General features: G+C 44.2%; 1 protein-coding gene across 1 annotated transcript in view; it reads left to right on the forward strand.

The window, feature by feature from the left end:
* The first annotated feature begins 3,170 nt into the window (after window positions 1–3,170).
* B3GALT5 (beta-1,3-galactosyltransferase 5) overlaps window positions 3,171–27,182 on the forward strand; it is a 106,021-nt gene continuing 82,009 nt past the window's right edge. The window contains exon 1 of the mRNA XM_012501773.2: window positions 3,171–3,239. The gene's annotated coding sequence lies outside the window, so the exon portion shown is untranslated. The remainder of the gene's footprint in view (window positions 3,240–27,182) is intronic.

Here is a 27,182-nt window from a genome sequence, read left to right on the forward strand (position 1 = left end):
TTATTATTCGGGTCAAGAAGTATCTATTGAATAAACTATATGATCTGTGTGAATAGCGAGAGTTGGTCTCTAGCAATCTGTAAATTGTACTTCAAATGCTTAGCGCACGCACACACACACACACACACTCACACACACACGCCTTTTCAAATTCCTAAAATGGCACAGCTACCCTGCTTTTGCAATCAGGAAAATAACCTTGGTTCCTAGTTGGAAATATTTTGGGGAATGGTCTCAGCAAAAGATTAAATGTATCAGGCAGCATTGTTTCCCTAAGCCTTGTTTCTTTGGTGATCTTTACTCCCTGTCTCCCAGGCCTAGTGCTGCAGCCAACAAATGCTGCCAATGGCAGCTGATGACGTGAAATATTTCCTGCAGCATAAAGCCCAGCCAGTGCTTTATTTTACTGCGTTCTGTTGCTTGGTGACACTTGGAGGGGCCATCAGTTATGAGGAGGATCGTTAAGTGGCCCTGAGAAATTCTGAACCTCAACGCAGCCTTGGAGGCCCTCTTCTGAGCGATGCTCTGGAGAATGGACTCTAAGACAGAATGACTTTTTCTGCAGAGACAAGAAGAAAAGGTGGGAAGGTGAGACAGAGTTTCTAAAGCCACCTCAAGCTACAGTTTAGTTTGGTCTCCTACATAATATTCCTGTTTAAGCGGGAGGTGGTTGGGGTGGATTCTTTCCTTTATTGAAATTATAATAAAAAATGTAAATTTGGTCTGAAGGGAAGGCCAAGTGGTAAATTCTGGCACTCATGGAGATCTTTCAGAGATCATGAATGTCTGGATGCTGGATCAGGATTTGAACCCAGGTCACTCCATATCCACAGCCCTGGAGTCATTTTCTCTATCACTGTTTGTACACAGCAGGCGATTATAAATATTGTAAATCCTCTGCCGCTGGTTTCCTTCCTCTTCCCTCCTCCTCTTCCTTCTGCTCAGGGCTCCTTATTCTTCTCCTCCTGCCTTCCTCCCTCCATTTCCTCCTCCTCCTCCTTCCTCCTAGTCATTCTGCGCCTCCACCTCCTCTCTTCCTCTTTCTTCTTCCTCTTTCTCCATCCCTTCCTCCTTCTCCTGTACCGCCTTCTGTCTTCTCATCATCATTATAACCACCACGTAGGGCGTGTCTATTCTGCCTCAGTGTTGTGCCAAGCACTTGACCTGCAATAGCTCATTAAGTCATACAGTCGCTATTATTAATATCATCCCCATTTTCCCATGAGGAAATGAACACTTGGAAACAGTATGTGGCCCATCTAAGTACTCACAGTTAGCAAAGGGCTGACATTTGACCCCAGAGTTTCCCGACTTAAAGCCAGTGCTCTTAACTCCTTGATGTCTACTTATCTGTAAGTGAATCATGCAGAAGAAAGCACATAGTTTTCTCCCTGGGCATGAGTTAGCTGTCCTCAGGCCTTGTGGGTTTTGCAAAATTCCAAGATCAATATTAAGTGCTCTGGTATCATTTCATTTGCATGTGGATTGAGCTGGCCTTACTTCTAAAATCACAGGCAATGTTCTGGTTCCCACACTGAGCTGGTCATCCTTACTGCCAGCATTGTACTCAGCACTGCAGGTGCAGGGGGCCAGGCTCTGAAGATTCTTGGAAGCCACTCCTCATGAAGCTGCTTAAGTGATGCCACTAGCCCCCAAGACCTTTGCTTGCCCTGAGGGCCCAAGACGTGCTTCATCTAGAGTAATTCTAATTTCTGGAAAAGAATTGAGACTAGCCTGGGCAAAAGGGTGAAACTTCATCTCTACAAAAAAAAAATATAAAAGTTAGCCAGGCATGCTGGCACACACCTGAGGTTTTACGTCCATAAAACATAAATTATGGCTTTTAATTGGACACTATAATTTTTACTCATTATATCAGTAAAACCTGCTTGAAAAGGATTTTTCTTTCTTTCTTTTTCTTTTTTCTTTTTTTTTTTTTTGAGATGGAGTCTTGCTCTGTTGCCCAGGCTGGAGTGCAGTGGTGCGATCTTGGCTCACTGCAACCTCTGCCTCCCGGGTTCACACCATTCTCCTGCCTCAGCCTCCCCAGTAGCTGGGACTACAGGCGCTCGACACCACGCCCGGCTAATTTTTTTTTTGTATTTTTAGTAGAGACGGGGTTTCACTGTGTTAGCCAGGATGGTCTCGATCTCCTGACCTCATGATCTGCTCTCCTCGGCCTCCCAAAGTGCTGGGATTACAGGCGTGAGCCACCGCGCCTGGCCTCTTTCTTTTTCTTTTCTTTTTGAGACAGGATCTCACTCTGTTGCCCAGGTTGGAGTACAATGGTGCAATCATGGCACACTGCAGCCTCGACCTTCTGGGCTCAAGTTATCCTCCCACCCCAGCCTCCTGAGTAGCTGGGACCTCAGGTGTGTGTCAGTATGCCTGGATAACTTTTATATATATTTTTGTAGAGACAGAGTTTTACCCTTTTGCCCAGGCTGGTCTCAAACTCCTGAGCTCAAATGTTCCTCTGACCTTAGCCTCCCAAAGTGTTGGGATTACAGGCATGAGCCACTACACCTGGCCGGATTTTAATTTTTCTTATTGAAGTAACTTGTTGTAGAATTTCCTGGTGGGAAGTCCCATCAAGACATGAAATAGACATAATGGAAAGACATTTATGGAAAAGTAAAAATTCCATTTCCCAAAGCCATGCTCTATGCATGATGGTTGGGAAGCTTTTAAATACTGGGACTGAGATGAATTATTCTCTGATGTCTGACTGTCACAATGGTTTTAATCCAAGAATAAACCCAACACAAACAGCGTGGCTCTAAACCAAGAAACAAGTCCATTTTAAAGCAATGTCTGTAAGCTTGGAAAGCACCTATTTTCTCTGGTGAGCTGTTAAAAATCCAAACAGTTGAGCAATTACAGACGGCTTTCCAAAGACCTGTTTTCCTACTTTTTTCTCTTCCAAAATGATTTTTTAAATATTTAACATTAAGAAGTAACAGTATTGGCTCATATATTAGCATGCGGCTCAACTTTAAGTTTTATTTTCTCCCGAAGCTTTTGTGGTGTGGTGAAGAGGCAAACTGTGGAGGGTTAGCCTGGTAACTATGGCAACAGCATTGCCATCAATGAAGTGGCTCTGAGAGCCCAAGGCCCTCAGGCTGGGAGGCTAATTCCTACAACAAAGCCTTTTCTGTGTTCAACTGGGTACAGGAAAGCCGCTGGTTGTGATGTTGGCTATGACAAACCTTCAGCCTGAAGACCCGGGAGGGAAAAATGTGAGTCTTACCCTTCACACATTAATTATTTTATGAACAGATGAATGCAATGTGCTAGCAAATCTGATGAATGTAATTCAGGCCTGCTCTCCTAAATCGTACTGTTGCTTCATTTGACATGCTCCTGCAGAAACACATTTAATGCTCGTCGTGCAAATCATTTGAACATGGTCTTTAAACATTTCTCATTCTGTGACGGTACCAAAGCTGTCTCGAGCATCTAAAAGGGATTATGAAAGCCATCCTTTCTACAGAGTTTGTTTTAATATAACCCAACTATTAGAATATTCTACTTCCATTAGTTGCTGGTTTAGTGGATTTCCCACTCAGGAATGAAGCGGGATTTAAAGTGGCTTGTCGTTCGTGGGGCATGATTTCTTTTCTTTTTTTTTTATTATACTTTAAGTTCTAGGGTACATGTGCACAACGTGCAGGTTTGTTACATATATATACATGTTCCATGTTGGTGTGCTGCACCCATTAACTCATCATTTAACATTAGGTGTATCTCCTAATGCTATCCCTCCCCCATCCCCCCACCCCACAACAGTCCCCGGAGTGTGATGTTCCCCTTCCTGTGTCCATGTGTTTTCATTATTCAGTTCCCACCTATGAGTGAGAACATGCGGTGTTTGGTTTTTTGTCCTTGCGGTAGTTTGCTGAGAATGATGGTTTCCAGCTTCATCCATGTCCCTACAAAGGACATGAACTCATCATTTTTTATGGCAGCATAGTATTCCATGGTGTATATGTGCCACATTTTCTTAATCCAGTCTATCATTGTTGGACATTTGGGTTGGTTCCAAGTCTTTGCTATTGTGAATAGTGCCACAATAAACATACGTGGGCATGTGTCTTTATAGCAGCATGATTTATCATCCTTTGGGTATACACCCAGTAATGGGATGGCTGGGTCAAATGGTATTTCTAGTTCTAGATCCCTGAGGAATCGCCACACTGACTTCCACAATGGTTGGAACTAGTTTACAGTCCCACCAACAGTGTAAAAGTGTTCCTATTTCTCCACATCCTCTCCAGCACCTGCTGTTTCCTGACTTTTTAATGATGGCCATTCTAACTTGTGTGAGATGGTATCTCATTGTGGTTTTGATTTGCATTTCTCTAATGGCCAGTGACGATGAGCATTTTTTCATGTCTTTTGGCTGCATAAATGTCTTCTTTTGAGAAGTGTCTGTCCATATCCTTCACCCACTTGTTGATGGGGTTGTTTGTTTTTCTAAACTTGTCTACTACGGTCACATTAGGAAGGGTATTTATTGCCAACTGGAAAATAATCAGTGTGTTATAAATTCGAGAGAAAATATATTCCAAATTAATAAAATGCGACTAGAAGTATTGAACCTGAAAAAAGGTATAATTTTGAATTCTAGAGAAAGAGGAGATTTGGTTTGGAAATTTTAGTGACAGTAAAAATGTGCCTGAATTCCAGTTCATTTTGATTTACAACAACATCTACATTGGAGGTGACAGTGGTAGAATCCTAGGCTTTTCTGTTAGATCTTGGTTTTCTTATTTTCCAGATATGTAATTGATATGGTTTGGCTGTGTGTCCCCACCCAAATCTCATCTTGAATTTTACTCCCATAATTCCCACGTGTTATGGGAGGGACCTGGTGGGAGATAATTGAATCATGGGGGTGGTTTGCCCCATAATGTTCTCGTGGTGGTGAATAAGTCTCACAAGAGCTGACGGTTTTATAAGGAGTTTCTGCTTTCACTTCTCTCATTCTCTCTTGCTGCTGCCATGTAAGATGTGCCTTTTGCCTTCCACCATGATTGTGAGGTCTCCCCAGCCACGTGGAACTGTGAGTCCATTAAACCTCTTTCTTTAGGAAATTGCTCAGTCTCGGTGTGTCTTTATCAGCAGCGTGAAAACGGACTAATACAGTAATTTTGGGTGAAGGATTCAACCTCTTTTTGGGTGATCCTTCAGTTCTAAAATTGAGATAAAAATAGAACCTTGGAATGTTGTGAGAATTGAATGAGAAAATATATGCAATGTACTTAGCACTGTGACCAGTCAGGGTTCAACACTGTTTTATATTCCTAGGTCTACCTTTGATGGCTCAACTATGGCTAAGCTAATCAGGCCACGTGGGTATTTTTTGGAAAGAATTACTACAGTGTAGAATGTGGTGATGGAAGTGTACAGTGAGAGTTAGCCTAACTCTTGACTTGTGCTTGAAGTTACTCAAGATGTTGGTTTCAACTTCTGGACTGCAGCTGAAGCGGCTATGTTGTCTGGGGTATATACCCCGGGGTTTGTTGTCGTGTGCCAGGAAAATTTAGGACATGGACATGTGCGAGGAGTTTAGGAGCCAAAGTTTAACAGGCAGAAGAGAAGAGAAAGAGAAACAGCTCTCTCCATAGAGAAAGGGGTCTCCAAGCTTAAAGGACGGGCTGTTGGTGAATGCACCAGGTTTTATAGTCCAGTTTGAGGAGGCGGTGTCTGATTTATATAGGGCTCACAGATTGGTTCAGTTCGATCAGGTATGACGTTTACATAGCACGCAGGGAAGGCTGGTTGCCCCACCCTCATCTTATTATGCAAATGAGCTTTCCAGGTGATGGGTGCCATCTCGTCTGCTCCTTACATTACATGTGGCTGACAAAGACAAGGGAAGATGGAGCTGCCATCTTGAACATGATTGGCACTCCTGCAGGTATCTATGTCTGCAGCTCGATTTTACAGGCTGCTCTTCGTTAGAAAGGAAAGTAATTCAGGGCTGCTTTTCATTAAAAAGAAAAGCCTTACCAAGGACTCCCATACTCTTGCTATCTGCTTAAGTGGTTTCTTCTTAACTCCTATTATCATGATTGTCACCATAGGACTCACTGTGGGTGGGATTGGCCAGCCATCCTGCTTTGTATAGAGCCTCCTACTCTGGGTATGGACAGGTATGCTTTTTCCTACAGCTGAGGATTAGGAATGCATGTGGAGGCGTGGTACCCTTGCCGATCTTGCTGGAGGTGAGGAGTGTTCCTTAGCAGCTGCATGCCAGGGGGTCTGGATAGGGAAAAGGAAATGGCAAGGAGAATCAGCCATAGGCAAAGAATTTCTTCCCCACCTGGGCCCTGAAGCCTCTGGGATTCTCTGCCAGCAGGGCACCCTGTGGTTCCTCGAGTCAAGAATGAAAACAGTTGAAGGTCTCACTGCACCTTCTAGTGATGGCTTGTCTTTTGTTTCCTGAAAGTCACAAGGGTGAAACTGGCCAGGGGCTTGTGTGGTTTTATGCCTCAGGCTCCAGTGCACAGGAGAAAGGGCAGGGTTCACCTCCCAGCTCTTCTGCTTAATGGCTGCATTACCTTGAGCAAGACTTAGTGATGTGGTTTGAGTCTGTGGCCCTGCCCAAACCTCATGTCAAATTGTAATCCCCAGTGTTGGAGGTGGGGCCTGGTGGGAGGTGATTGGATCACAGGGGCAGTCACTCATGAATGGTTTAGCACCATCCCTGTAGTGCTGTTCTCGGGATAGAGTTCTCATGAGATCTGGTTGTTTTAAAGTGTGTGGCACCTGCCCCCTTGCTCTCTCTTCCTCCTGCTCTGGCCATGTAAGAAGTGCTGGCTTCCCTCTTGCCTTCCACCATGATTGTAAGTTTCCCGAGGCCTCCCCAGAAGCTGAGCAGATGCAGCCATGCTTCCTGTACGCTGCAGAATAGTGAGCCAATAAAACCTCCTTTATTTATCAATTACCTAATCTCAGGTGTTTCTTTACAGCAGTGTGAAAATGGACTAATACAGTTGGTGTCACCAAGAGAGCTGTGGAGAATATTAGTACTGAACCCACAGGGGTGGTATGAGGATTCTACAAAGACACACCCGAAGTGCCTCGCACAGCTTATGGTGCCTAGAAAGTCTTCAGTTCATACTGGGCATAAGTGGTTCCTAGTGGGATTTGGGGGCCTCTAATTGCCTTAAGGCAAGTGCTGCCCCTCCATCCCCTACTCCTGCCTATAGCTCTGAATTACATGAGTTCCCTATGGGCTGGCAGGGGTAGAGCTGTGAGATTCTAGGCTGTAGACATCATGTCCCCCATCCTAAGGGCCACATCAATTGAAGAATCGCCCTGGGCAACAGGCTTGGGGAAAACAACCAGCTGTACTGAGGGTCATTAGGTTCCTGATGACTTCAGAGCTCCCAGTGATAAGACCATGGCACCTCTACACATCTGGCTGGGGCTAGAGAGGCATTTGCCAGTTCACTCTGTCTCTGTATCTTTTTTCCTGCTCTTCTCTGTGTCTCAGACTCTCTCTCTCAGTCATGCAGCAACAAAAGCTACAGGGCAGGGGCAAGTCGCACCACACTCAGAAAATACTGATTAACTGTAGACATGTGTAATGACAAGCCAAACAAGGTTACGAGCTTTGTTGAAGGGGTGAAGACCCCAAAGTGTGGGCATGGACTATATTGGGATATCAGTCAACAGGGACTTAAGGAACAAAACCTGCACGTTTGCACCAAATGCCCCCTGACTACCAGGTAAGGGCTCCCCACCCCAAACCCCTTTAATGTCAGCATCATCTTTTTAAAAAGTTATAAATGTAATACATGTTCATGGTAAAAAAAAAAAAATCTAAATGGCACACACAAAAAAATCCCTTTCTCCTCTCATTTTTTCCCCAGTCTTTAGAAGTAATCATTTAACACACCATACGCATTTGCTAGATAATCGCCAAAGTTTTCTTTACCTTGTATTATTCTTTTGGATTGATTGTTTGCTTTAGGTGATAAAGTGTTTCTATGATGATTCAAATAAGGTTCTTGTCTCCAGGTTGTTTAATCCAACTGTATTAGTTTCCTAGGTGACAAACTACCATAAACTTGGTGACTTAAAGCAGCAAAAATGTATTCTCTCACAATTCTGGAGGGCAGAAATCTGCCATTGAGGTATTGGCAAAGCTGCAACCCCACTGAAAGTTCTAGGGAGGATCTTCCCTGGCCTCTTCCAGCTTCTGGTGACCCCAGTTGCTTCTCAGCTCACGGCAGCCTCACTCCAGCCTGTGCCTCCATTCCCATACTGCCTTCTCCTCTGATCTCGGTGTCTCCTAATCTCCTCTTACAAGGACATCAGCCATAGGGTTGGTGTCCACCAGCCCACCCTAAAACTTGGACATCTCATCTCAAGATCTTTAACTTAATTATATCTGCAGTGATCTTGTTTCCTCAATAAGGTCACATTCTGATTCCAGGTGGATTTGAATTTTGGGGAGACATTATTCAATCACTACAAAGTTCACTCTGTCTCCGGCTCTCTTTTCCTGCCCCTCTTGGCTAAGGCAAATGATCTTAAAACTTTAAGTAGATGTTGACTCATTTTCAATACTCTGACAATCTGAGTGTGGCCAGCAGCCAGTGCAGAGTCCCCATCACTGAGACTGAAATTTGAAATAGTGCTACAAGCTCCTTGAGCCACTTTGAGAGGAAACTTACCACCAACAAAATGTCCCCCAAAATGATGATGCAAAATCAATAAAGATCTTGATCAAAGATTCTTGGTAACTTCCCAAAGATAAGCAGATCCTTAATTGGCTGTGAGATCTTAGCCAAAAGTCTCAAAGTCGTCATCTACCAAATGATGGTGGCAACGTCATCTATTATTGGTGTTGTGTGAATTAAATCAGGAAATGCATTTGGAGTGTTTGGTGCAGTACTTGGAATGTAGTGAATTAAGCTTAATCAAGGATGACTTTGAAAATCTTAAGAACTGAGAACAGACTTCAGCACAGCATATATAATGAACATGACTGGGGATATAAGTGGTTCTTTAAAAAGATGGCATGAAATAAGCCTGTATCAGGGCCCAGGAATAGAAGCAGACATAGCTGGATCTTATCATAATGACAGGGCACCAGAATCAGTGTCCCAGCAGGCAGGAAAAGCACACTCAAATTAGGGAAACCCAAGAAAGGCTTAATAAAGGCACCAGGTACAAAGGTGTAGGGAAACCACCAGGGTTGTGTGGTAACAGGGAGAGGGAGGGTGGTGAAACAGCTGTCACCATCCCTAAAACCAAAGAGATGGAAGAGAGGAAGTGAGCAAAGGGACAGGGAAGGAGAGTGTCTAGAGAAGGTGCCTCAAAGGGGCAGTGACCACAGCCACCCTGCAGGATATGGGCAAGGGAATAAAGCCGAAATTTTACTGTTCTTCCTCCTTCCAATCCCCTGCTGGGGCTCCCCTTTGCTGAGTTGATTTTGAAATCATAGAGCAAGGGAGCTTCTGGATCCCTAGGGATATGAGTGTGTCAACCCAGCCCCCAAGAAAGCAAACTTCCTAGGGCAGAAAAAAAGGTGCAGATGCTGGGGGAGTCCTGGGGAGGAACCTGGAAAGATACCGCCTGCGGCTCTTAATCATTTGATTGTCAGATTGTGGAACATTCTCTTCTGTAGGTGGCACTGCTGTTGCAAGACAGGGAACCCGTGGCTCAGCACCACCTGCCATAACTGCACGTTGGCACAGCTTCTAGCAATACCCACCAAGTGTCCACTGAGGAACTTACAGTATTTGCCAGCTTTGGCAAAGGGTAAGAGAATGTTGTGGAAAATACCACGCTCTGCGGCAGTTCTAGGTATGGCTGCAGACACTGCCACATCCCGAGACAGATCGCCCTGAGCTCTTCTAATAAGAGACAACTGCTGGGCTACTGTCTGGTGAGTAATCGAAATTGCCTCTTGCCAGGGCATGTGACCCATTGTGACTCTTCCTGGAGAGCAGCAATCAAGACTAAAGTATTAGTTCCTGGAGCTGCAGGAGACATTCAGAGTGGCATCTGTTCTCACTGGTTGGCATCCAGCAGAATTGGTTCATTTCAGCCTGCAATCCTCTTCCAGTAAATCCTCTTCTCCACCCCCATTTACCTATAAGACCCCCTCCTCCCTCTCCACTTCCTCCCTCTCCCTCTTTCCCTTCCCCTTTCCCTCCCTCCTTGTTCTCTTCCCTTCTTCTCTCTCTCTCTTTCTCTGCCTCCCTCTCTCCTTCCCTCTCCCTCCTTCCTCCTTCCTTCTCTCTCTTTCCTCCCTCCTTCCCCTCTCCCTCCTTCCTCCTTCCCTGCCTCCCTGTCTCCCTTCTCCCTCCCTCTCCATCTCTCTCTCTCATTCCTGCTTGGACGTCAGGTTCAGAGGGCTGAGCTGGTCACCCTCCTCGCTTCTTGGCATATTTTTAGTGTGGCTTCTTGCAAGACTCTCACTTGTTTGGTTCTTTAATTTCCTTTTATAACAGCAACAACAATTACCCAACCCTTCCAATGTCACTTTCAGACCAGATGCTGTTCCAAGGGCTTTATGTACACTCACTGTTTGCTCGCCACTTACAAGTGTTGAGATGGATTCCATCGCGGCCTCCAGCTGGAGGAGCTTGCTGAGTTGCATGTGGCGTCAGGGCTAAGCTCAGGCAGTCTGTTCCTTTGATTTGGGCTCTGCACTGTCCCCCTTCCCCTCCCCTTAGGTTTAATGGATATCATTTTGTTACGTGTTCCTACAAAACGGATATCGTTGTTTTGTAGTCATTTTAAAAACAGTAAAGAAATTATTGTTGTAAATGTCTCCGTTTCTTATTTTCTCTAAGCCATCACTTCTCTTGGAGGCCAAGTACTTTCCGGTCCCCCCAGAGGAAATCATTTCACCCATCCTTTCTTCCAGTGGTGGACGCAGAGTGCTTCCAGCTCTCTGTCCTACAAATAAAGCTGTGACAAATATTCTCAAATATGTCTCCACAAGGGGCCGTGGGGACATTTCCATGGCCTGGAATCAGAAATGCCAGGCCCTGAGGTGCTGAGGCCTAATTGGTGAGCTAGGCCTGAAGGTGCCCAGCCTCCCCTCCCACAAGTGAGCACAGTTCCAGTGTCCTTCCTTCCATGCCCGTGCTTGGCATCAGCTGCTGAATTTGTGCCAGGCTAATAGGTGTGAAGTGATTGTCCATGGAATTTATTTGCATTTCTCTGACTATTGATGATGGCCAGCATTTCCCCCAGTGCAGGCGGCTTTTCGTCTGGCTGCATTTCAGTAAACCGCCTGTATACATTTTACCATTAGAGCTGCTGGAATTTTCTTGTTGGTTTGTGGGGTTTTTGGTTCTGTATTTCTATTTTTTTTATCTGGTAGATTTTATCTGTTGCAGAATCTTCTCCCTGTCTGTCATGTATTTATTTCTGTCCCCGGGGTGACCATTTGGAACAAAACTCCTTCATTTTCATATAATCCAATGTACTAATATTTCTGTACAATATTTCCAGTTCATATTGGAAGTTTTAAGAAGTCCTACCCTATCTACAAGTCATAAAGATATTCTCTTACATGTCTTTCTGTTATCCTCACCCTTTTACCTTCCTCAGGCAGGTATTCATTCTGGAGCGCATGATGATTTCCGTGTGAGGTAGAGATTCAGTCCTATTTCTATTGATTGATACAGTCATGGTCTCTCCAGCACTATGTACTAACCATTGTCCTCTTTTCCTTATCGAGTTTTGTTCCCCTTTACTATATGTTAAATCCTGTTCAGACACAGGTTTCACTCTGTACTCTCTGTTCTGTCTCCTTGATGTAGTTTCTACTTTGTGCAGCTTGCTTGCTGTCTTTTCATTACCATAACTTTGAGACGTGTTTTAATGCCTAGCAGAACAAGCCTACTTTACTTTGCTTTTTTTTTTTTCTTTTTCTTTTTGAGACAGGGCCTTGCTCTGTCCCCAAGGCTGGAGTGCAGTGGTGCAATCATGGCTCACTGCAGCCTCAATCTCTGGACCTCAAGGGATTTTTCTCAACTCAACCTCCCAAGTAGCTGGGACCACAGGTATGCACCACCATGCCCGGCTAATTTGTGTGTGTGTGTGTGTGTGTGTGTGTGTGTGTGTGTGTGTATTTTGGAGATGGGGTTTTGCCATGTTGTCCAGGCTGGTCCTTAACTCCTGGGCTCAAGTCATCCACCAGGCTGGGCCTCCCAAAGTGCTGGGATTACAGGTGTGAGCCAGCTGTGCCTGGTCTCACTTGACTCTTGGCTTTTTAAAAGTTGACATAGCTTTTTTTTGTTGTTTTTTGGAGACAGGATCTTGCTCCGCTGTCCAGGCTGGAGTGCAGTGGCACGATCTCAGCTCACTGCAACCTCCACCTCCTGAGTTCAAGTGATTCTCCGGGCTCAGCCTCCTGAGTAGCTGTGATTACAGGCACACGCCACCATATCAGGCTGATTTTTATATTTTTAGTAGAGATGGTGTTTCACCATGTTGGCCAGGCTTGTCTTGAACTCCTGATCTCAGGTGATCTGCCCGCCTCGGCCTCCCAAAGTGCTGGGGTTACAAGCATGAGCCACCGCACCCGGCCCAACCTAGCTCTTCACAGACCTTTCTTCTTCCATGTTAAAATTAAAATAAGTTCACTGAGTTTCTCAAAACACCTGCCTGTAATTTTATTGCAACTGGATTGCGTTTATATCTTAATGTAGGGAGAATGACGTCTTTATTCTGGTTTTCCCCCATCTAAGTGGCATCTTTTGAGGATTCCTGACGTTTTCGCATCTATTAACAAGGATCTAGAATGTACCGAGTGCTTGAAGTAAAGCGTTCCTATGCCTAGCAGGGAGTGCACCTCTCCTGGTCTCCTACCCTCCACCAAGAAGGATTTCAATGAGGCTCTGGAGAGAGGCATGGCAGCTGGGGGGAAGGCCTCCCTCGGCAGGGGTTTGAGGGAATCCTGATCCCCTCCTGGGCCCCAGCACCCCGTGTCAACACATGCACTGGCCCTGGGTCCACCACGGCTTCCCTCTGAGTGACTCTAACTTACATACATGTTAATCACCACGGATGCCCTGGAATTCTAGGTGGTTCCTCATCACCTCCTTCCAGATCCTCACAGTGTCTGAGTATCCCCAATATCCGCTACATTTCTCATTCCTGCCCAAACCTTTGGGCCTTTCCACTGTTCCTTCTAGAAAACACTCTGCTGGACCTGGAAGTGGGGCAGGGGTCCCTCCTGCTTCTTCTCATCCCTTCTGGACCTCTCTAAATGCCTCCGCTTTGCCTCATCCCATCAGATCGCATCCCCCTCTCCCCCTGGCTGCAGCCATCTGCAGACTTCTCACTTCTCAGTGACTGGGGCTCCTGGTTGCCTGTCACTCTCTCTATCACCACTCCAGCCTTAATTCTGCATGATTTCAGTCCACTTGGTTGATTCTTCCAACAAGGAACCTTCCAGTTCCCCGAATCTCTCTCTTAATGATTGTGTCATACACATCCCCTCCTGCCTGCAACCCAAGTGCCTCACTCTTATGGTTCATTATATCTTAGACCTGTGCTGTCCAATATGGTAGCTACTAACCACTAGTGGCTATATACATTTAAATTAGTTACAATCAAGAATAAGTAAACATTTGATTTCTTAGTTGCATTAGCCACATTTCAAGTGCCCGTGGCTAGCAGCTACCCTGTTGGCTAGTGCAGATATTGGACACTTCCATCATCACAGATAGTTCTATTGGAACTTTCTAGCATTGCCCTGGGCTTTGTCATTACCAGTCAGTATAATGTCTCCATAATCCTAGCTGGACATCTCCACTCCCTGCCCACCACCTCTTGGCCTTGCCATTCTTCTCTGTCTACTGCCTGAACTCTGCCAATCCTTGGACCCTTCAGCAACCTGCACACAACTCATGGACCCCTTTCCACTGTCCTTCCCCTGTGGGCCCTGCAGCCTGTCCTCATTCCTCCTCACTTGGTTAAATGTCCTGGTCACACATGATAGTCACTTGCTGCCATGTTTCCAGTTCCCTGTTGCTGCGCTTTATTGCACATGTTATTTTATTGCTCTTGCTTGCTCAGGCCGTGGTGCTGATTTGCCAACTGCAATTTGCCATGTGCTCCTCGTTCATGCTGATTTAACAGAATGGGGCTAGAGAAAAACACAACTGCACCCACCGGTCCCACTTACACGAATGACCGACATCATCAAGTGGGCACCTGCACGCCCCTGCAAGTCCGCAGTGCTGTGTATTCCCGGCGCACTGGCTTTTCCATTCTCCTAGATGAAGATGCCAAGAGGTTCTCCTCTTCTCGGATTCCCACCATCCTCTCCTTCTTCCTGTCTCAGCTGGTGATTTTGCTTCCTTCTTCACTAAAGACACGAAAGAGAACGTTTCCAAACTCCCACTGCACCTACCCACCCACCTGTGTCTGCATTTGTATCCTCCATGTTCCTTTCTGCTGCAATAGAGATGAACTGCCCAAGCTCCTAGAGTGGGGAAGTTCTCCTGCTTGTGCCCAGGACCTGTCCCCCTGTTACCTATTGAAAGGTGGGCTGTGGCGTGAGCCTCCCCTCCCTCTCCTACGTCATCATTTCTATCTCTTTCCTGGCTCATAAGTGCACAAACATGCTTTCATTTCTTCCACCTCAAAAAAAAAAATCTTCTGTTGACCCCACTCTCCTCCTTAGCTATTGCCTATTTCTCTGCTCCCTTTTACAGAAAACCTCTGAGAGAATTGTCCATACTTGCGGTTCCTAGTTCCTCTCCTCTTGTTCTATTTTATTAAGGAAAATGTTTGTTTCAGAATAATCTTAGATTTATGGAGATGTTGCAAAGGTGATATTCTCATTTGAAATTGCTGTAATCAGGTTTTCTCACGCCTCTCCCCAAACTGCTCTTGTCACTGTCATCGATAAGCTCCCCTTCACCAAGCTGCAGCGAGGAAACCTCAGCCTTCAGCTTCCTGAAGCCATCAGCAGTGCCTGGTGTGGCTCACTCCCCGTCCTCTGCCTGCTTCCTGGCCTTCCGTGGTCTACCACTCCAGGTTTCCCTCCTGCCTCTCCAGCCGCTTTCTGTTTTTTGTTTTTTTTTTCTCTCCTTTGCTCTCCTGCCTGCGTCCCCGTCCCGGGACCTCTTCTCTGTCTACACCTGCTCCCTCTCTTCCCAGCTCATGGCTGTGGATACAAATTACACGCACACGACTTACACATTTGCATCTCCACTTCACTTCCCACCTGGACTCCAGATGCCTTGATCCAGCTTGCGGCCCGACCTCTCTGCTGGGATGGCTGCTACACAAACAACACATCCAGAACAGAACCTGTGGTCTCCCTCCCGACCTGCTCTCTCCACTTCAGTGGCAGCTCCATTTCTGTAGCTGCTCAGGCCAAAAACACTGAAAGTCCCCCCGGACGCCTCTCTTTTTCTCACACCTCATAGCGAATCAATCAGGAAATGCTGCTGAGTGGCCCTCCAAAATACTTCCAGAATCTGACTGCCTCTTCCTGTCTTCCCTGCTGCTTCTGTGGTCCAACCCTCTTTGGTCTTCCTAGATATTTTCTGTACCTTCTCATTGCTTTCCCATCTTCCCTTACACTCTATCTGGAATGATTTTTTTTTTTTTTTTTTTTTTTTTTAGATGGAGTATCGCTCTTTTGCCCAGGCTGGAGTGCAATGGTGCAATTTTGGCTCACTGCAACCTCTGCCTCCCTGGTTCAAGCGATTCTTGTGCCTCAGCCTCCCAAGTAGGTGGGATTACAGGCTCGCGCCACTGTGCCCAGCTAATTTTTGTATTTTTAGTAGAGATAGGGGTTCATCATTTTGGCCAGACTGGTCTCGAACTCCTGGCCTCAAGTGATCTGCCCATCTTGGCCTCCCAAAGTGCTGGGATTACAGGCATGAGCCACTGTGCCTGGGCTGGAATGATTTTTAAAAATGTCCATCAGAAGGTGTCATTCCTTTGTCCAGTGGTCCCTCATTTCTCTACACATCGTCTCCTACATCTCCTGCTCATTCACCCTGCTCCACCCAGACTGGCCTTGGCTTTGGTCCTTGAATATGCCAGGCACGTTTCTACCTCAGACCCCCTGCACTGGCTACTTCCTCTGCCTAGAACACTCTTCCCCGACATATCCCCATGCCTCACTCTGCTTTTTCATTCAAGTCTTTGCTCAATTATCAACTTCTCTACGAGGCCTACTTTGGCAACCCCCTTCAATGTGAGACCCCCTCTCCAGCATCCCTAAACCCATTCTATTGCACCCATGAAACTTACATTCTTATACTACCCTATAGAATTTATTTCTTATATTGACTTTTTATTTTCTCTCTCCCACTAGCATTTAAACTTCTGCTCATTCTAATAAGGAAGGAAAAAGCAATCAGAGATTTAGGAATTGGGAAGGAAGTGACAAATCTACCATTTTCTGTACCTTCTAAGAAATACAAACAGAATCAAGAGACAAAGCTCTTGAACTAATGAGTGGGTTCAGAAAGAACGCCAGAAACGAGCTTACCCAGGCTGGGCTCAGTGGCTCACGTCTGCAATCGAAGCACTTGGGGAGGCCGAGGCAGGAGAATTGCTTGAGCCCAGGGTTTCGAGACGAGCCTGGACAACATGGTGAAACCCTGTCTCTACTAAAAATATGAAAAATTAGCTGGGTATGGTGATGTGCATCTGTGATCCCAGCTACACAGGAGACTGAGGTAGGAGGATCACCTGAGCCTGGGAGGTGGAGGCTGCAATGAGCCATGACCTTATACTACATTCTTATACTACCTTATAGAATTTATTTCTCATATTTACTTTTTATTTTCTCTCTCCCACTAGCATTTGAACTTCACGAGATCAGAGATTGGTTTGTTATTTTGCTCTACCTTTAGACTCCAGTACAGTGCATGGCACCGAGCAGGTATGCAACAATTTTTGTTGCATAAGCGAATGTGTCCTGTACAGAGTTTTAATTAATGTTTTTTTTTTTTCCACAGAGAGCTGTAAATTCTTGGCTATATTAATATCTTGATACTTACAGTTTTAGTTCTTTTTTAGTGGCATCTTATTTTTGACAATGTTTTCTAGTTGCAATGTCATTGCATTTTTGCAGGGTAAACTCATTTCTTTTGTTGTTGTTGTTGTTTTTGTTGCGACAGGGTCTCGCTTCGTTGCCCAGGTTGGAGTGCAGTGGCGTGATCATGGCTCACTGCAGCCTTGATCTCCCAGGCTCAGGTGATCCTCTTACCTCGGTCTCCTGTGTAGCTGGGATCAGAGATGCACGCCACCATGCCCAGCCAATTTTTTGTATTTTTAGTAGAGACAGGGTTTCATCATGTTTTCCAGGCTGGTCTCGAACCCCTGGGCTCAAGCAATTCTCCTGCCTCGGCCTCCCCAAGTGCTTGGAATGCAGACGTGAGCCACTGAGTCCAGCCTGGGTAAGCTCGTTTCTGGCGCTCTTTCTGAACCCACTCACTAGTTCAAGAGCTTTGTCCCCTGATTCTGTTTGTATTTCTTAGAAGTTACAGAAAATGTCGCTTCCCTCCCAATTCCTATATCTTGAGTTGCTGTTTCCTTCCATATTAGAATGAGCAGAAGTGGTATCATGGACTTCCTTGTCTTATCCTGATTACAGGCATGAGAGTGCTTATAGCATCTCTCCCTTGATGTTTTCTGTAAGATTTTGGTATACAAGCTTTATGAAGTTTAAGAAACTGATTTCTATTCCAGAGACCTTTTAAATTATAAAATATACACCGAAACTTGTCAAATACTTTTTCATTCCTGACTGAAATGGTCATGGGGTTGTACGTACTTTTAGTCTATGAATGTTGTAAATTACATCGACAGATTTTTCTTTGCTTTCCTAGAATAAACTCTATTTGGTCACGTTGTATTTTTAAAAAATACATAGAGTTAGATTTAGCTAGCTAATATTTTATTTAGAATTTTTGCTAAATAAATGATTTAGTAAAATAAAGAACAAAATGAGTTTGCAAATATAGATACGTGTGTGTGTGTGTGTGTGTGTGTGTGTGTAATTTGCGTTGTTGTTTTCTGGTTTTAGAATTAAGATTACATTAGTCTCTTAAAGTGAGTGTGTCCGATTTATTTTGCTCTTTTAATATTTTGTGAACGTCTTAGGTTAAGATAAGATAACTTAGGAATTAATGGTTTCTTGAATGTTTGGGAGATCTAACAAGGGAAATTGTCAGAGACTGGAGGTCTTTTGGTAGCAGAGATCTTTGACCACTACTTCAGTTTCTTTAACGTTTACTCTCTATTTGTCTTTTTTTCCTGGTGCCAGGTTTGGTATTTGTGTATCTTTCTCCCCTGCTGCACCCCAAGTGAACCTTCCCCATCCTGGGCAGGCACAGCTCCCCTACTGCACCTCAGGTGTCTTCAAAAGCACTTTCAACAAATTGAAAATAGACAGGTGGGACTTGATTACACTAAGGAGCTTCTGGAAAGCAAAATAAACTATCAGCAGAATAAACAGTCAATTTTCCTAGAAATAGATCCTTTCTAACCTAGGTCCCCAGATTTATTAGTATATGGGTGTTCTTACACTATTTCAAATCTCATTTTGCCTATAGTTATGTCCCCTTTTTATTTTATATTTATTTATGTATTTTCTCTCTCACTCTCTCGGTCTTTCTCTTCTTCACTATTTTGATGATTCTTGCCAAAAATATGTCTTCTTAATTTTTGTAGGTCTGGGAATCAGATTCTGAGCCTCTGAGGTTTGTGTGCTGGGGACATATTGAAGAATATTTTCTTTTGAGGGGTGAGAGGAATATGATTGGGTGGAGGGGGAAGGTGAACTGTGATTGAGTTGCCCTTGGTTGATCGCAGGCCATCAGTGGATCCTGCTAGGAGCCCTGGAGCTAGGATGGCCCTTGAGAGCCATCCCACTGAGGCAAGGGGGCTGAGCCTTTGTCCCCACTCCACCCCCTTCATCAGATGCAGGCGGTCCCAGCAAAACCTTAGGAAAGGCAGCTTCCTTTGCCAAGGGCGATTCCTGGACCACTCAGTGCTGAAAAGGGTAGGGTAGGGGACCCAGGAAGTACACGACAGCATCTACTATCTCACATTCCTGGAGCATCTACTGCAGATCGACTCAGATCTACTCCCTTCACAGAGCAATGTGCTTTCAAAGGTGTGCTGAAACTAGCTTGTAACAGATTGTGACAGCAGATTGTTAGACTTTTCAGGAATTTTGCAGGACAGTTGTTAAGCCATTGGTAGCTTGAAATAGGCTATGGAGGAAATTTTTACACCATGGTAATTGGCAAATGCTCCAAGTTAGTATCTTTCCCCCCTTTTTTCTAACAGATGATGTAGCAGCACATAATCATGCTTAATGAAACAGCTGCACCAGCATTCTGGCTAATCTTCCTTCCTGGGGAAACTCAAGAGAGTCCTATAGTCCTGCAGTCTTTATTGCTAAACTCATCTCAAAGTCACAGCGGGTACTCATCTTCTCCCTCCACCCTTACACGTTCTGTATTCCCCTGCCCTTGGCTGAGTAGCACTTCTGGTCTAAGTGGCTGACCTCATGGGGGTGACCTGGACCCTCATCCCTAAGGAGTCTGAACACCTGGCTACCATGTTAACACAGAACTACACTTGGACATTTGTTGTCAAGATTGGGCAGGGGTGTAACAAAAGACACGCAGTGGATCACCTGGGTGCCAATGTAATCTTCCCTACCACCACTCATGACAGTAGTCTTACCCACCCCAACGAGCAGGGTCAATGGCCCCTGCTGGGAGGGAAATACTTTCCTGTCTGGTTGGTCTCTTGTCACAAGAAGCTTAAAGAGAGTGGGCCAAAACCACAATGGGACTCTTACTGTGTGCCCTGGAAGAAGCATTCCCTCTCTGTCAACTAGGACCTTACACTCACAGCACCTGGAGTGTGGGCACGAGAAGTACAAATTTCCCAAGCAGATCGCGGAGAGTAATGGGGAGCAGGGCCACTCTGTCCTCCCCCTTTTGTTCTTGTGACCATTTATTGGAGACAAACTACCATATGATGGTCCTTCATGAAGGGTTTAGGCTGCCTCCTGGAGGATGGTGGTTCATCTTTGCAGGTTATCGCCTCCAAGCTGATGCCTCAGTTGCATCTTCAAAAGGTGATTCCAAGCCTTCACTAAATTAGCAGCTTCCATGTGTTGTGTTATATGATAGGACCAAGGGATTGCATGCTCAGGTATACACTGCTACACTTCTTTTATTGTAAAGTGAGTCTCTTGACCCACAATATGCAATGTTATGTAGGCTGTTTAGTTGGTGGATAAAAAAGTGTGTGTGTGTGTGTGTGTGTGTGTGTGCGCGCGTGCGTGTGTGTGTGTATAGTTTTATAAATTTTATCAGATTGTGATGCTGGCTAAGCTTTCTAGGCAAGAAAGGCAAAACCATACTCAGAAAATGTGTTGGTTCCCATTAAGATGCATTGCTGCATCAGAAAGGGGTCTGATGTAATTAACTCGCAAAGACGTGTCTTGTTAGTCTTCTCCAGGGATGATGGTATCTTGGAGGCTCAGAGGTAGTCTCTGTTGCTTGCAAATTGGACATTGGGTAGTAGCAGTAGTTAGATCAGCTGGTGAATAGGAGCCCATGCTTTTGGACTCATGTATAACCTCCGCGCCTGCCATTATGACTCCTTTGTTCAGGAGCCTGCTAGTGTGGCTGGTGACAGAGGCTGGCTACAGTAACTGGCCAGGTCATTCTGCCCACTTGGTTGTTTAGTGCCCTTTTCATGGTGAATTCTCTCCCTGGGGCATTGACATGTGATCGAAAGATCTCCCTTGTGTCCATTCACTTGCTTCTTCCAAATTCTCTTTTCCAGGCTCTGAATCAAGCAGCTAAGATATGTGGTATTGAGTCTAGGTCTAGGCTCATTTTGGGTCATTCATCTCTGTCATTTGCTTTGAATGTATATTATTTCAATTGATCTAAATATTGAAACATTGACCAAAAATCATTTTAAAATTTAAAAAGAGTAAATGAAAATTTCCGCATTTAGTTTTCTTTCCCTGACTGCACGTGCTATGCTTATGAGAAAGAACTGGAGACTTAACTGACAATAAGTTAAAAATGGGACAAAACATAAGGCAATGGAAATGCTCAGGCCACATTGATAGAAAAACTGTGTCACATCGTTTCCTTCGTTGCCTGGGTGGGCCGACAGCACTTAGAGTGTGCATCCATTTATGGGGGTGACGTATTTTCCGAAGGGATGCCCAGATTAGACCAAGCCCAGGACTGGTTACAGGAATGAGAAACATTTAACTGAGAAGGAGAGAAATTTTGGGTGAACTTGTTGCCAGAATAAAGTGATGCATTAGTGCTGGCCCATGAATCAACTGCATCCAAATCTGTGGAGAAAATTCTAAAAAGTCCCAATTCCTAGGATGAAACCTAAGATCGTGCCCAGCTCTAAGAATCTGTTATAAGATAAGGGAGTTGTGTTTTTACAGGCTACCACGAAGAATCAGGTACAATCCTGGGGAGCATGTCGTAGTTCATTTGGGCTGCTATAACAAGAACAGAATACCATAACCGGGGTGGCTTGTACACAACAGACATTTATTTCTCACAGTTCTAGAAGTTGAGAAATCCAAGATCAAGGTGCCAGCAGACTTGGTGTCTGGTGTGGGCCTGCTTCCTGTTCTTAAAGGGCACCTTCTCTCCTGTGTCCTCACATTATGGAAGGAGCAAGGCGGCTTTCTGGGACCTCTTTAATAAGGACACTAATCTCATTCAAGACAGCGCCCACCCCATGACCCTAATGACCTCCCAATGGTCCCACCTCCTAATACCATCACACGGGCAGTTAGGATTTCAACACATGAACTTTGGGGGAGGGACCTAAACATTCACACCATAGTGGAACATTACCACAGAAGAATAAACTGGGACCCACGTAGAACAGGTGTAGGTGTAGAGTGATTCAAGTAAAAAAACCCAAACCAAGCAAATAACCAGGTGTAGCCATGAGTGGAACAGGCTTCCTCCTGCCGTGGAAAGCTCTGTGTCGTTAGAAGTATTTAGGCAAAGTGTGGGTTGTGGGGATTCTATTAAAAAGAATTCCAGCTTTGGGAGGGAAGTTAATTTGGGAAAGCTCAAAGATTCTTTCATTTATTCAACATACATTTGCTGAGCACAAACTATATGGCAAAGGTTATAGGGCTGAAGAAGACAAGTCCCTGCCCTCTGGGAGCTCACATTCTGATAGAATGATTTCAACAAAGTCCAGATTTAAAGAATGTCAAAATAGAAGAAGGAGAATCCTCAGGCATGTATTAGGGAAAAATTTCACTTAGAAATAAATGTATTCCTATGTTTCTAGCAAAGAGTTAACTGGAAAAAAAAAGAAATAGGAAAAATTGATTTTAAGTGTGAATTTAGGCATTGGAAAATTGGCAGTATGTGAAGTGTTATCAAGTATTCTGAATACACACACACACATATATATATTATATAAATTTAGCATTGTTATATTTAATAGAATGAAATCATGGTGCTTAATTAGCCCACAAATGGAAGAGAATAACAGTTTGGCAGCCCTACAAGGGAAACATGTGGGCATATTTCCTCTCTTACTCACTGGCCTTGGTAAGGTGTTGGTGCAGGCAGTTAAGCTTTTGAGAAAAGGATGCTGACTCAGGAAGGTTTTTGAGCTTTCCTTGAGCTTCAGTAAGAGGAAATTTAAATTTGAACATTCCCTTGCTTCCGTGATTAGCTTGGAAGTCATAATAAGAATAATGTCATTGTATTAAATGTATTCAAATGCTATGGTTTAAAAAAGTAGCTTAGGGCTCTAAAGAGTTCTTTGGTGTTCTTTTTGAATTTAATGTTAAATTTTAAAAACTTAAAAAATACACAGATTAGGACTTCTATTTTTATCAATGATGTAATCCACATACCCCAAAACTATTGTTTTTTATGGCAAAACAATAGTTTTGCCACAGAAAACAAAACGAAACAACTAGAAATAATAGATAAAATACAATCAAGATTCTTCTAAAGGAAAGTTCCACTTGCAAGAAAGTGAGGGACACCTTCAGGCCAAAACAGAGCAGGACCTAAGGAGCAGAGCAGTCAGAGAGGAGTGATGCTGCTACTGCCTTGGGAGGTTTGCTCATCTTCCTAACCAAGGGGTTAGATTTTAATATCCACGCTGGGAAAGGAGCATCGTGCTGGGCCAGCTTATGGTAGAAACCTGGAACTGAAAACATTTATATCAGGTCAGGACCCACAGAGTGCTGCATCTTCTATAAAAGGGCAGATTAGAAGAATAATCTGCCCACCAGGGCAAGTGGTAAGGAAGCATGTCTGCTGTGGCTCAGGCTTTGGGGGGGAAGAAAGGAATCTGTTCACCTGCCCTCAGGTAGGGGTGGGGCTTGCATTTGCTCTACCTGCAGAGTCTGACAGCCACCAACCCATCCAGCTGAGCAACGAACTAAGGTGGTCTAGGCTGATAATTTCCCTTGGTGTCTAGCAGAAACAAACAGCTTTGTGGGGACACACTCTTAAATTAGACCACACAGCATAATTACAGAGAGAGCTCCACTGAGATGAGCTCACAATTAGAAATGACAGAATCAATTCACCATGCAGGAATGTCAGCAGGCATGTCAGCACAGGACAGGACTTTTAAGATACTCAGGTGAAAGAATACTTGTTACACACCATGAAATACTTATTTTAAAATAATTAAGGACATTAGAAAGAATGAAAAAAGAAAAGAGACACAAAAAAGGCCAGAAGAATTGCAAAGAAATCAAATAGAACTTCTATAAATGAAGAAAGCTATTGAAATTAAAACGTAAATGGGGCAAAGAGCCAAATAAATGAAATAAAAATTAGATGTGAAGAAATTATCTAGAAGATGAGAGAGAGAATATAAAGGCAAGGTCAACAGAATAGAAGATAGAAAGAGATCCCAGCAGTTGTTTAACAGAATTTCCAGAGAGAGATAATAGAAGAAATAGAGGTAATATTTGAAGAAATAATGGCTGAGCATTTTCTAATTTCCATGAAGGAAATGAAACTTTAGATTCAGGAAGCACAATGAGACCTAAGCAGCATAAATTAAAAAAAAGAAATCAACATCTAGACACACAGCAATGAAATTACAAAACACCAAAAACAAAGGTCCTACCTAAAAGTAACCGGGAGCAAAGTCAGGTTAAATGCAAGAGACACAGGACGTTTGGCACCATCAGACTTCCCAACAGAAGCAATAAAAGTCAGAAGACAATAAAGTAATAATAAAAATAATTGTCAGCCTTATTTAAGGAATTGTTGTGTTCTAAGTGCTTTACATTTATTATCTCATTTAATTTTTACAGTAACCCTATAAGATGTGAGCTAATATTATTCTTATGTTTCCAGTGAGAAAACTGAGGCACAGAGACTTTGAGTCATTTGCTAAGGTCGGATAGCTCCTAATTGGCAAAGTCAGGATGGGATCCCAGGGATTCTGACGATGGAGCCTATGTTTAATAACCATTATGCCAAACGAGCATTTTCAAATATCTGAGAGAAATTACTATCAATCTAGAATTCTAGAGCCAGCTAGCGATCATTGAAGAGTGAGTGCAACATAAATGGAAAGTAGTAGACCCTCAATGAAAAAGACTACTAAAAAACAAAAGCACAGACTACCTAAAATAAAAATAATGAAGACTAGTTTTGGGCTATAAATGAGGTAAGATGCAATGCAGGACAATAATGCCATGTGACCTGGGGAAGGGTGACTGGAGTCCACATTGTGATGTTCTTGCATTGCAGGAGGACGAGAGAGATTGGACTAACTTTGGACTTTGTATATGTCTAGAGACATATGCTTAGTCTAGTTTTAAAGGATACTAGCAAAAGGATATGTCGGAAACAAGTACTCAGCATAGCCAAAAGAAACCCGCACTTAGAAAATTTCTCAGCAAGGTACCTTTACTTCTGCAGAAGGGTGCTGCTTGAGCCTGTTGCAATCGCAAAAGCACACTGAACAAAGGAGGAAAGGAGTTTTTTTTTTTTTTTTTTTGAGACGGAGTCTCGCTCTGTCGCCCAGGCTGGAGTGCAGTGGCGTGATCTCGGCTAACTGCAAGCTCCGCCTCCTGGGTTCACGCCATTCTCCTGCCTCAGCCTCTCCGAGTAGCTGGGACTACAGGCGCCCGCCACCACGCCCCGCTAATTTTTTTGTATTTTTAGTACAGACGGGGTTTCACCGTGGTCTCCATCTCCTGACCTCGTGATCCGCCCGCCTCGGCCTCCCAAAGTGCTGGGATTACAAGCGTGAGCCACCGCGCCCGGCCAGGAAAGGAGTTTTTAATCCTAACGCAGTTCCTGTTTCTGTGTCCTTTTCCTATTGGCTGGGGTTGGACCACACAATCTAAGCTAATCCCAATTGGCTAAGACTTAAACTTTTTCCAAAAAGGGTAAATGTGCTATTTGCATTTGAAGAAGAAGGGGGGTAGGATTGATTTACAACTTATACAGCTTATGACCAGAAAGTTGAGTCTTTGAAGAGGAACTTAGTTGCCCCAACAGATAGAAAGAGAAAATAATTTCCAAACTAATCTAGGGAAAAATAGGAATAGAAGAAAGTTGATTTATCTGATAATTATTTTGATGAAGTATTCAGAGTTGTATTGATTTTCTTTTCCTGGGTTTTTACTTTTGGGTGTGAATTTACATGTGACCTTCATGTTGAGAGGAAGGACGCTAACTTTTATTGAGTGCCTACTCTGCGCCTGCTGTTTTGCATATGTTATTGGAGTCAATCTTCACAGTAAACCTGTAAGGGAATTAGTATTATTCCCTGTTTACAGATAAAGAAACCAAGGCTCGGAGAGTTTACATAACTTGCTCACAATTATAGAGCTTTTGTGAGCCAGAAAATAACTTCAAAGTCAGCTGTCTGACTCCAAGTCCAGGATATTTCTCCACTTTACTAGAATTTCCAAACCCCTGAGGAGCAGAGAGCTCTGAAAAGGAGCTGTGGAATCCCAGTGTGCCCTCAACCGTGGGAGTATCCTGGATAAAGAATCTCTGTGTTCCATTTTTTTGTGTAAATGTGTGGAAAGGCCCTTGTGAAATAGAAGGTGCAAATTCATTTAAAATCTAGGCGGTCTTTTGTCAGTGTTTATCTTCTCCGGCAGCAGATGTTATTATGTGAAGGGATCCAGGACCTCTTTTTTTATGTGAACAAAAAAAAAGCAAGCAGTCTTCTTGCTAAATACATGGGAATCCCTGAACTTGGTTTTTCACCCAAGACCCATAAAAACCCCAGGGCATTTGCACTGTAAAGGGTGCTTTCCGCATGGCTCTGTCTCCACTGTCAGAAGGGCACGTCTCCACTTCTGCTGCCTTCCTAAGAGATGCCAAATACTCTATCTGATATGGCTTGGATTTGTGTCCCCACCCCAATCTCATGTTCAGTTGTAATCCCCAGTGTTGGAGGTGGGTCCTGGTGGGAGGTGATTGGATCATGGGGGCGTTTTGAAACCACCTTTGGGAAATTATAACTGAGGAAATTATGACAGTGAAAGAGATCAGACCTAACCGACCCTACCTTGCTTCTAACCCTTAAGCTGTCCTTGTTCATTCCTGGGTATAGGCTGAACTAACTTTGGGACGGAATTCAGTTCATCGTTTGACTCTAAAACAAAATTGTCACAGCCCTTTCCCTTTTTGCCTGGGAACTAGTCTGCCTTTGCAGGACTAACAAATTAGCTACAAGATTAGAAATTACAATTTAAGGGTTATGTAGCGTCTGGCTCCAAGAGTTTGAACCTCACCAAATTGCTCCTGGGGATAACATCACTGTTGTGAAACCTAAGATCAGTGCTTGAGATATTTTGCAGACAGCTGACACCACCCAGACCAGTAATCTGGCCCAACCAGTTCTGCCATCGCACCCAGGAACAGAAGACATTAAGAAAACCTAACTTCGACTCCCTATGATTCTATCTCCAGCCTGACCAATCAGCACTTCTCACTTCCCAAGCCCCTACTCACCAAATTATCTTTGAAAACTCTGATCCCCGACACGGATTTAAGTAATAATAAAACTCTGGTCTCCCGCACAGCCGGCTCTGAGTGAATTACTCTTTCGCCACTGCAATTCCCCTGTCTTGATAAATTGGCTCTTGTCTGGGCAGCGGGAAAGGTGAACTCATTGGGTGGTTACAGTTTTCT

Source organism: Nomascus leucogenys, chromosome 25, assembly GCF_006542625.1.
Source record: "Nomascus leucogenys isolate Asia chromosome 25, Asia_NLE_v1, whole genome shotgun sequence".
In the NCBI taxonomy this organism is placed as follows: domain Eukaryota; kingdom Metazoa; phylum Chordata; class Mammalia; order Primates; family Hylobatidae; genus Nomascus; species Nomascus leucogenys.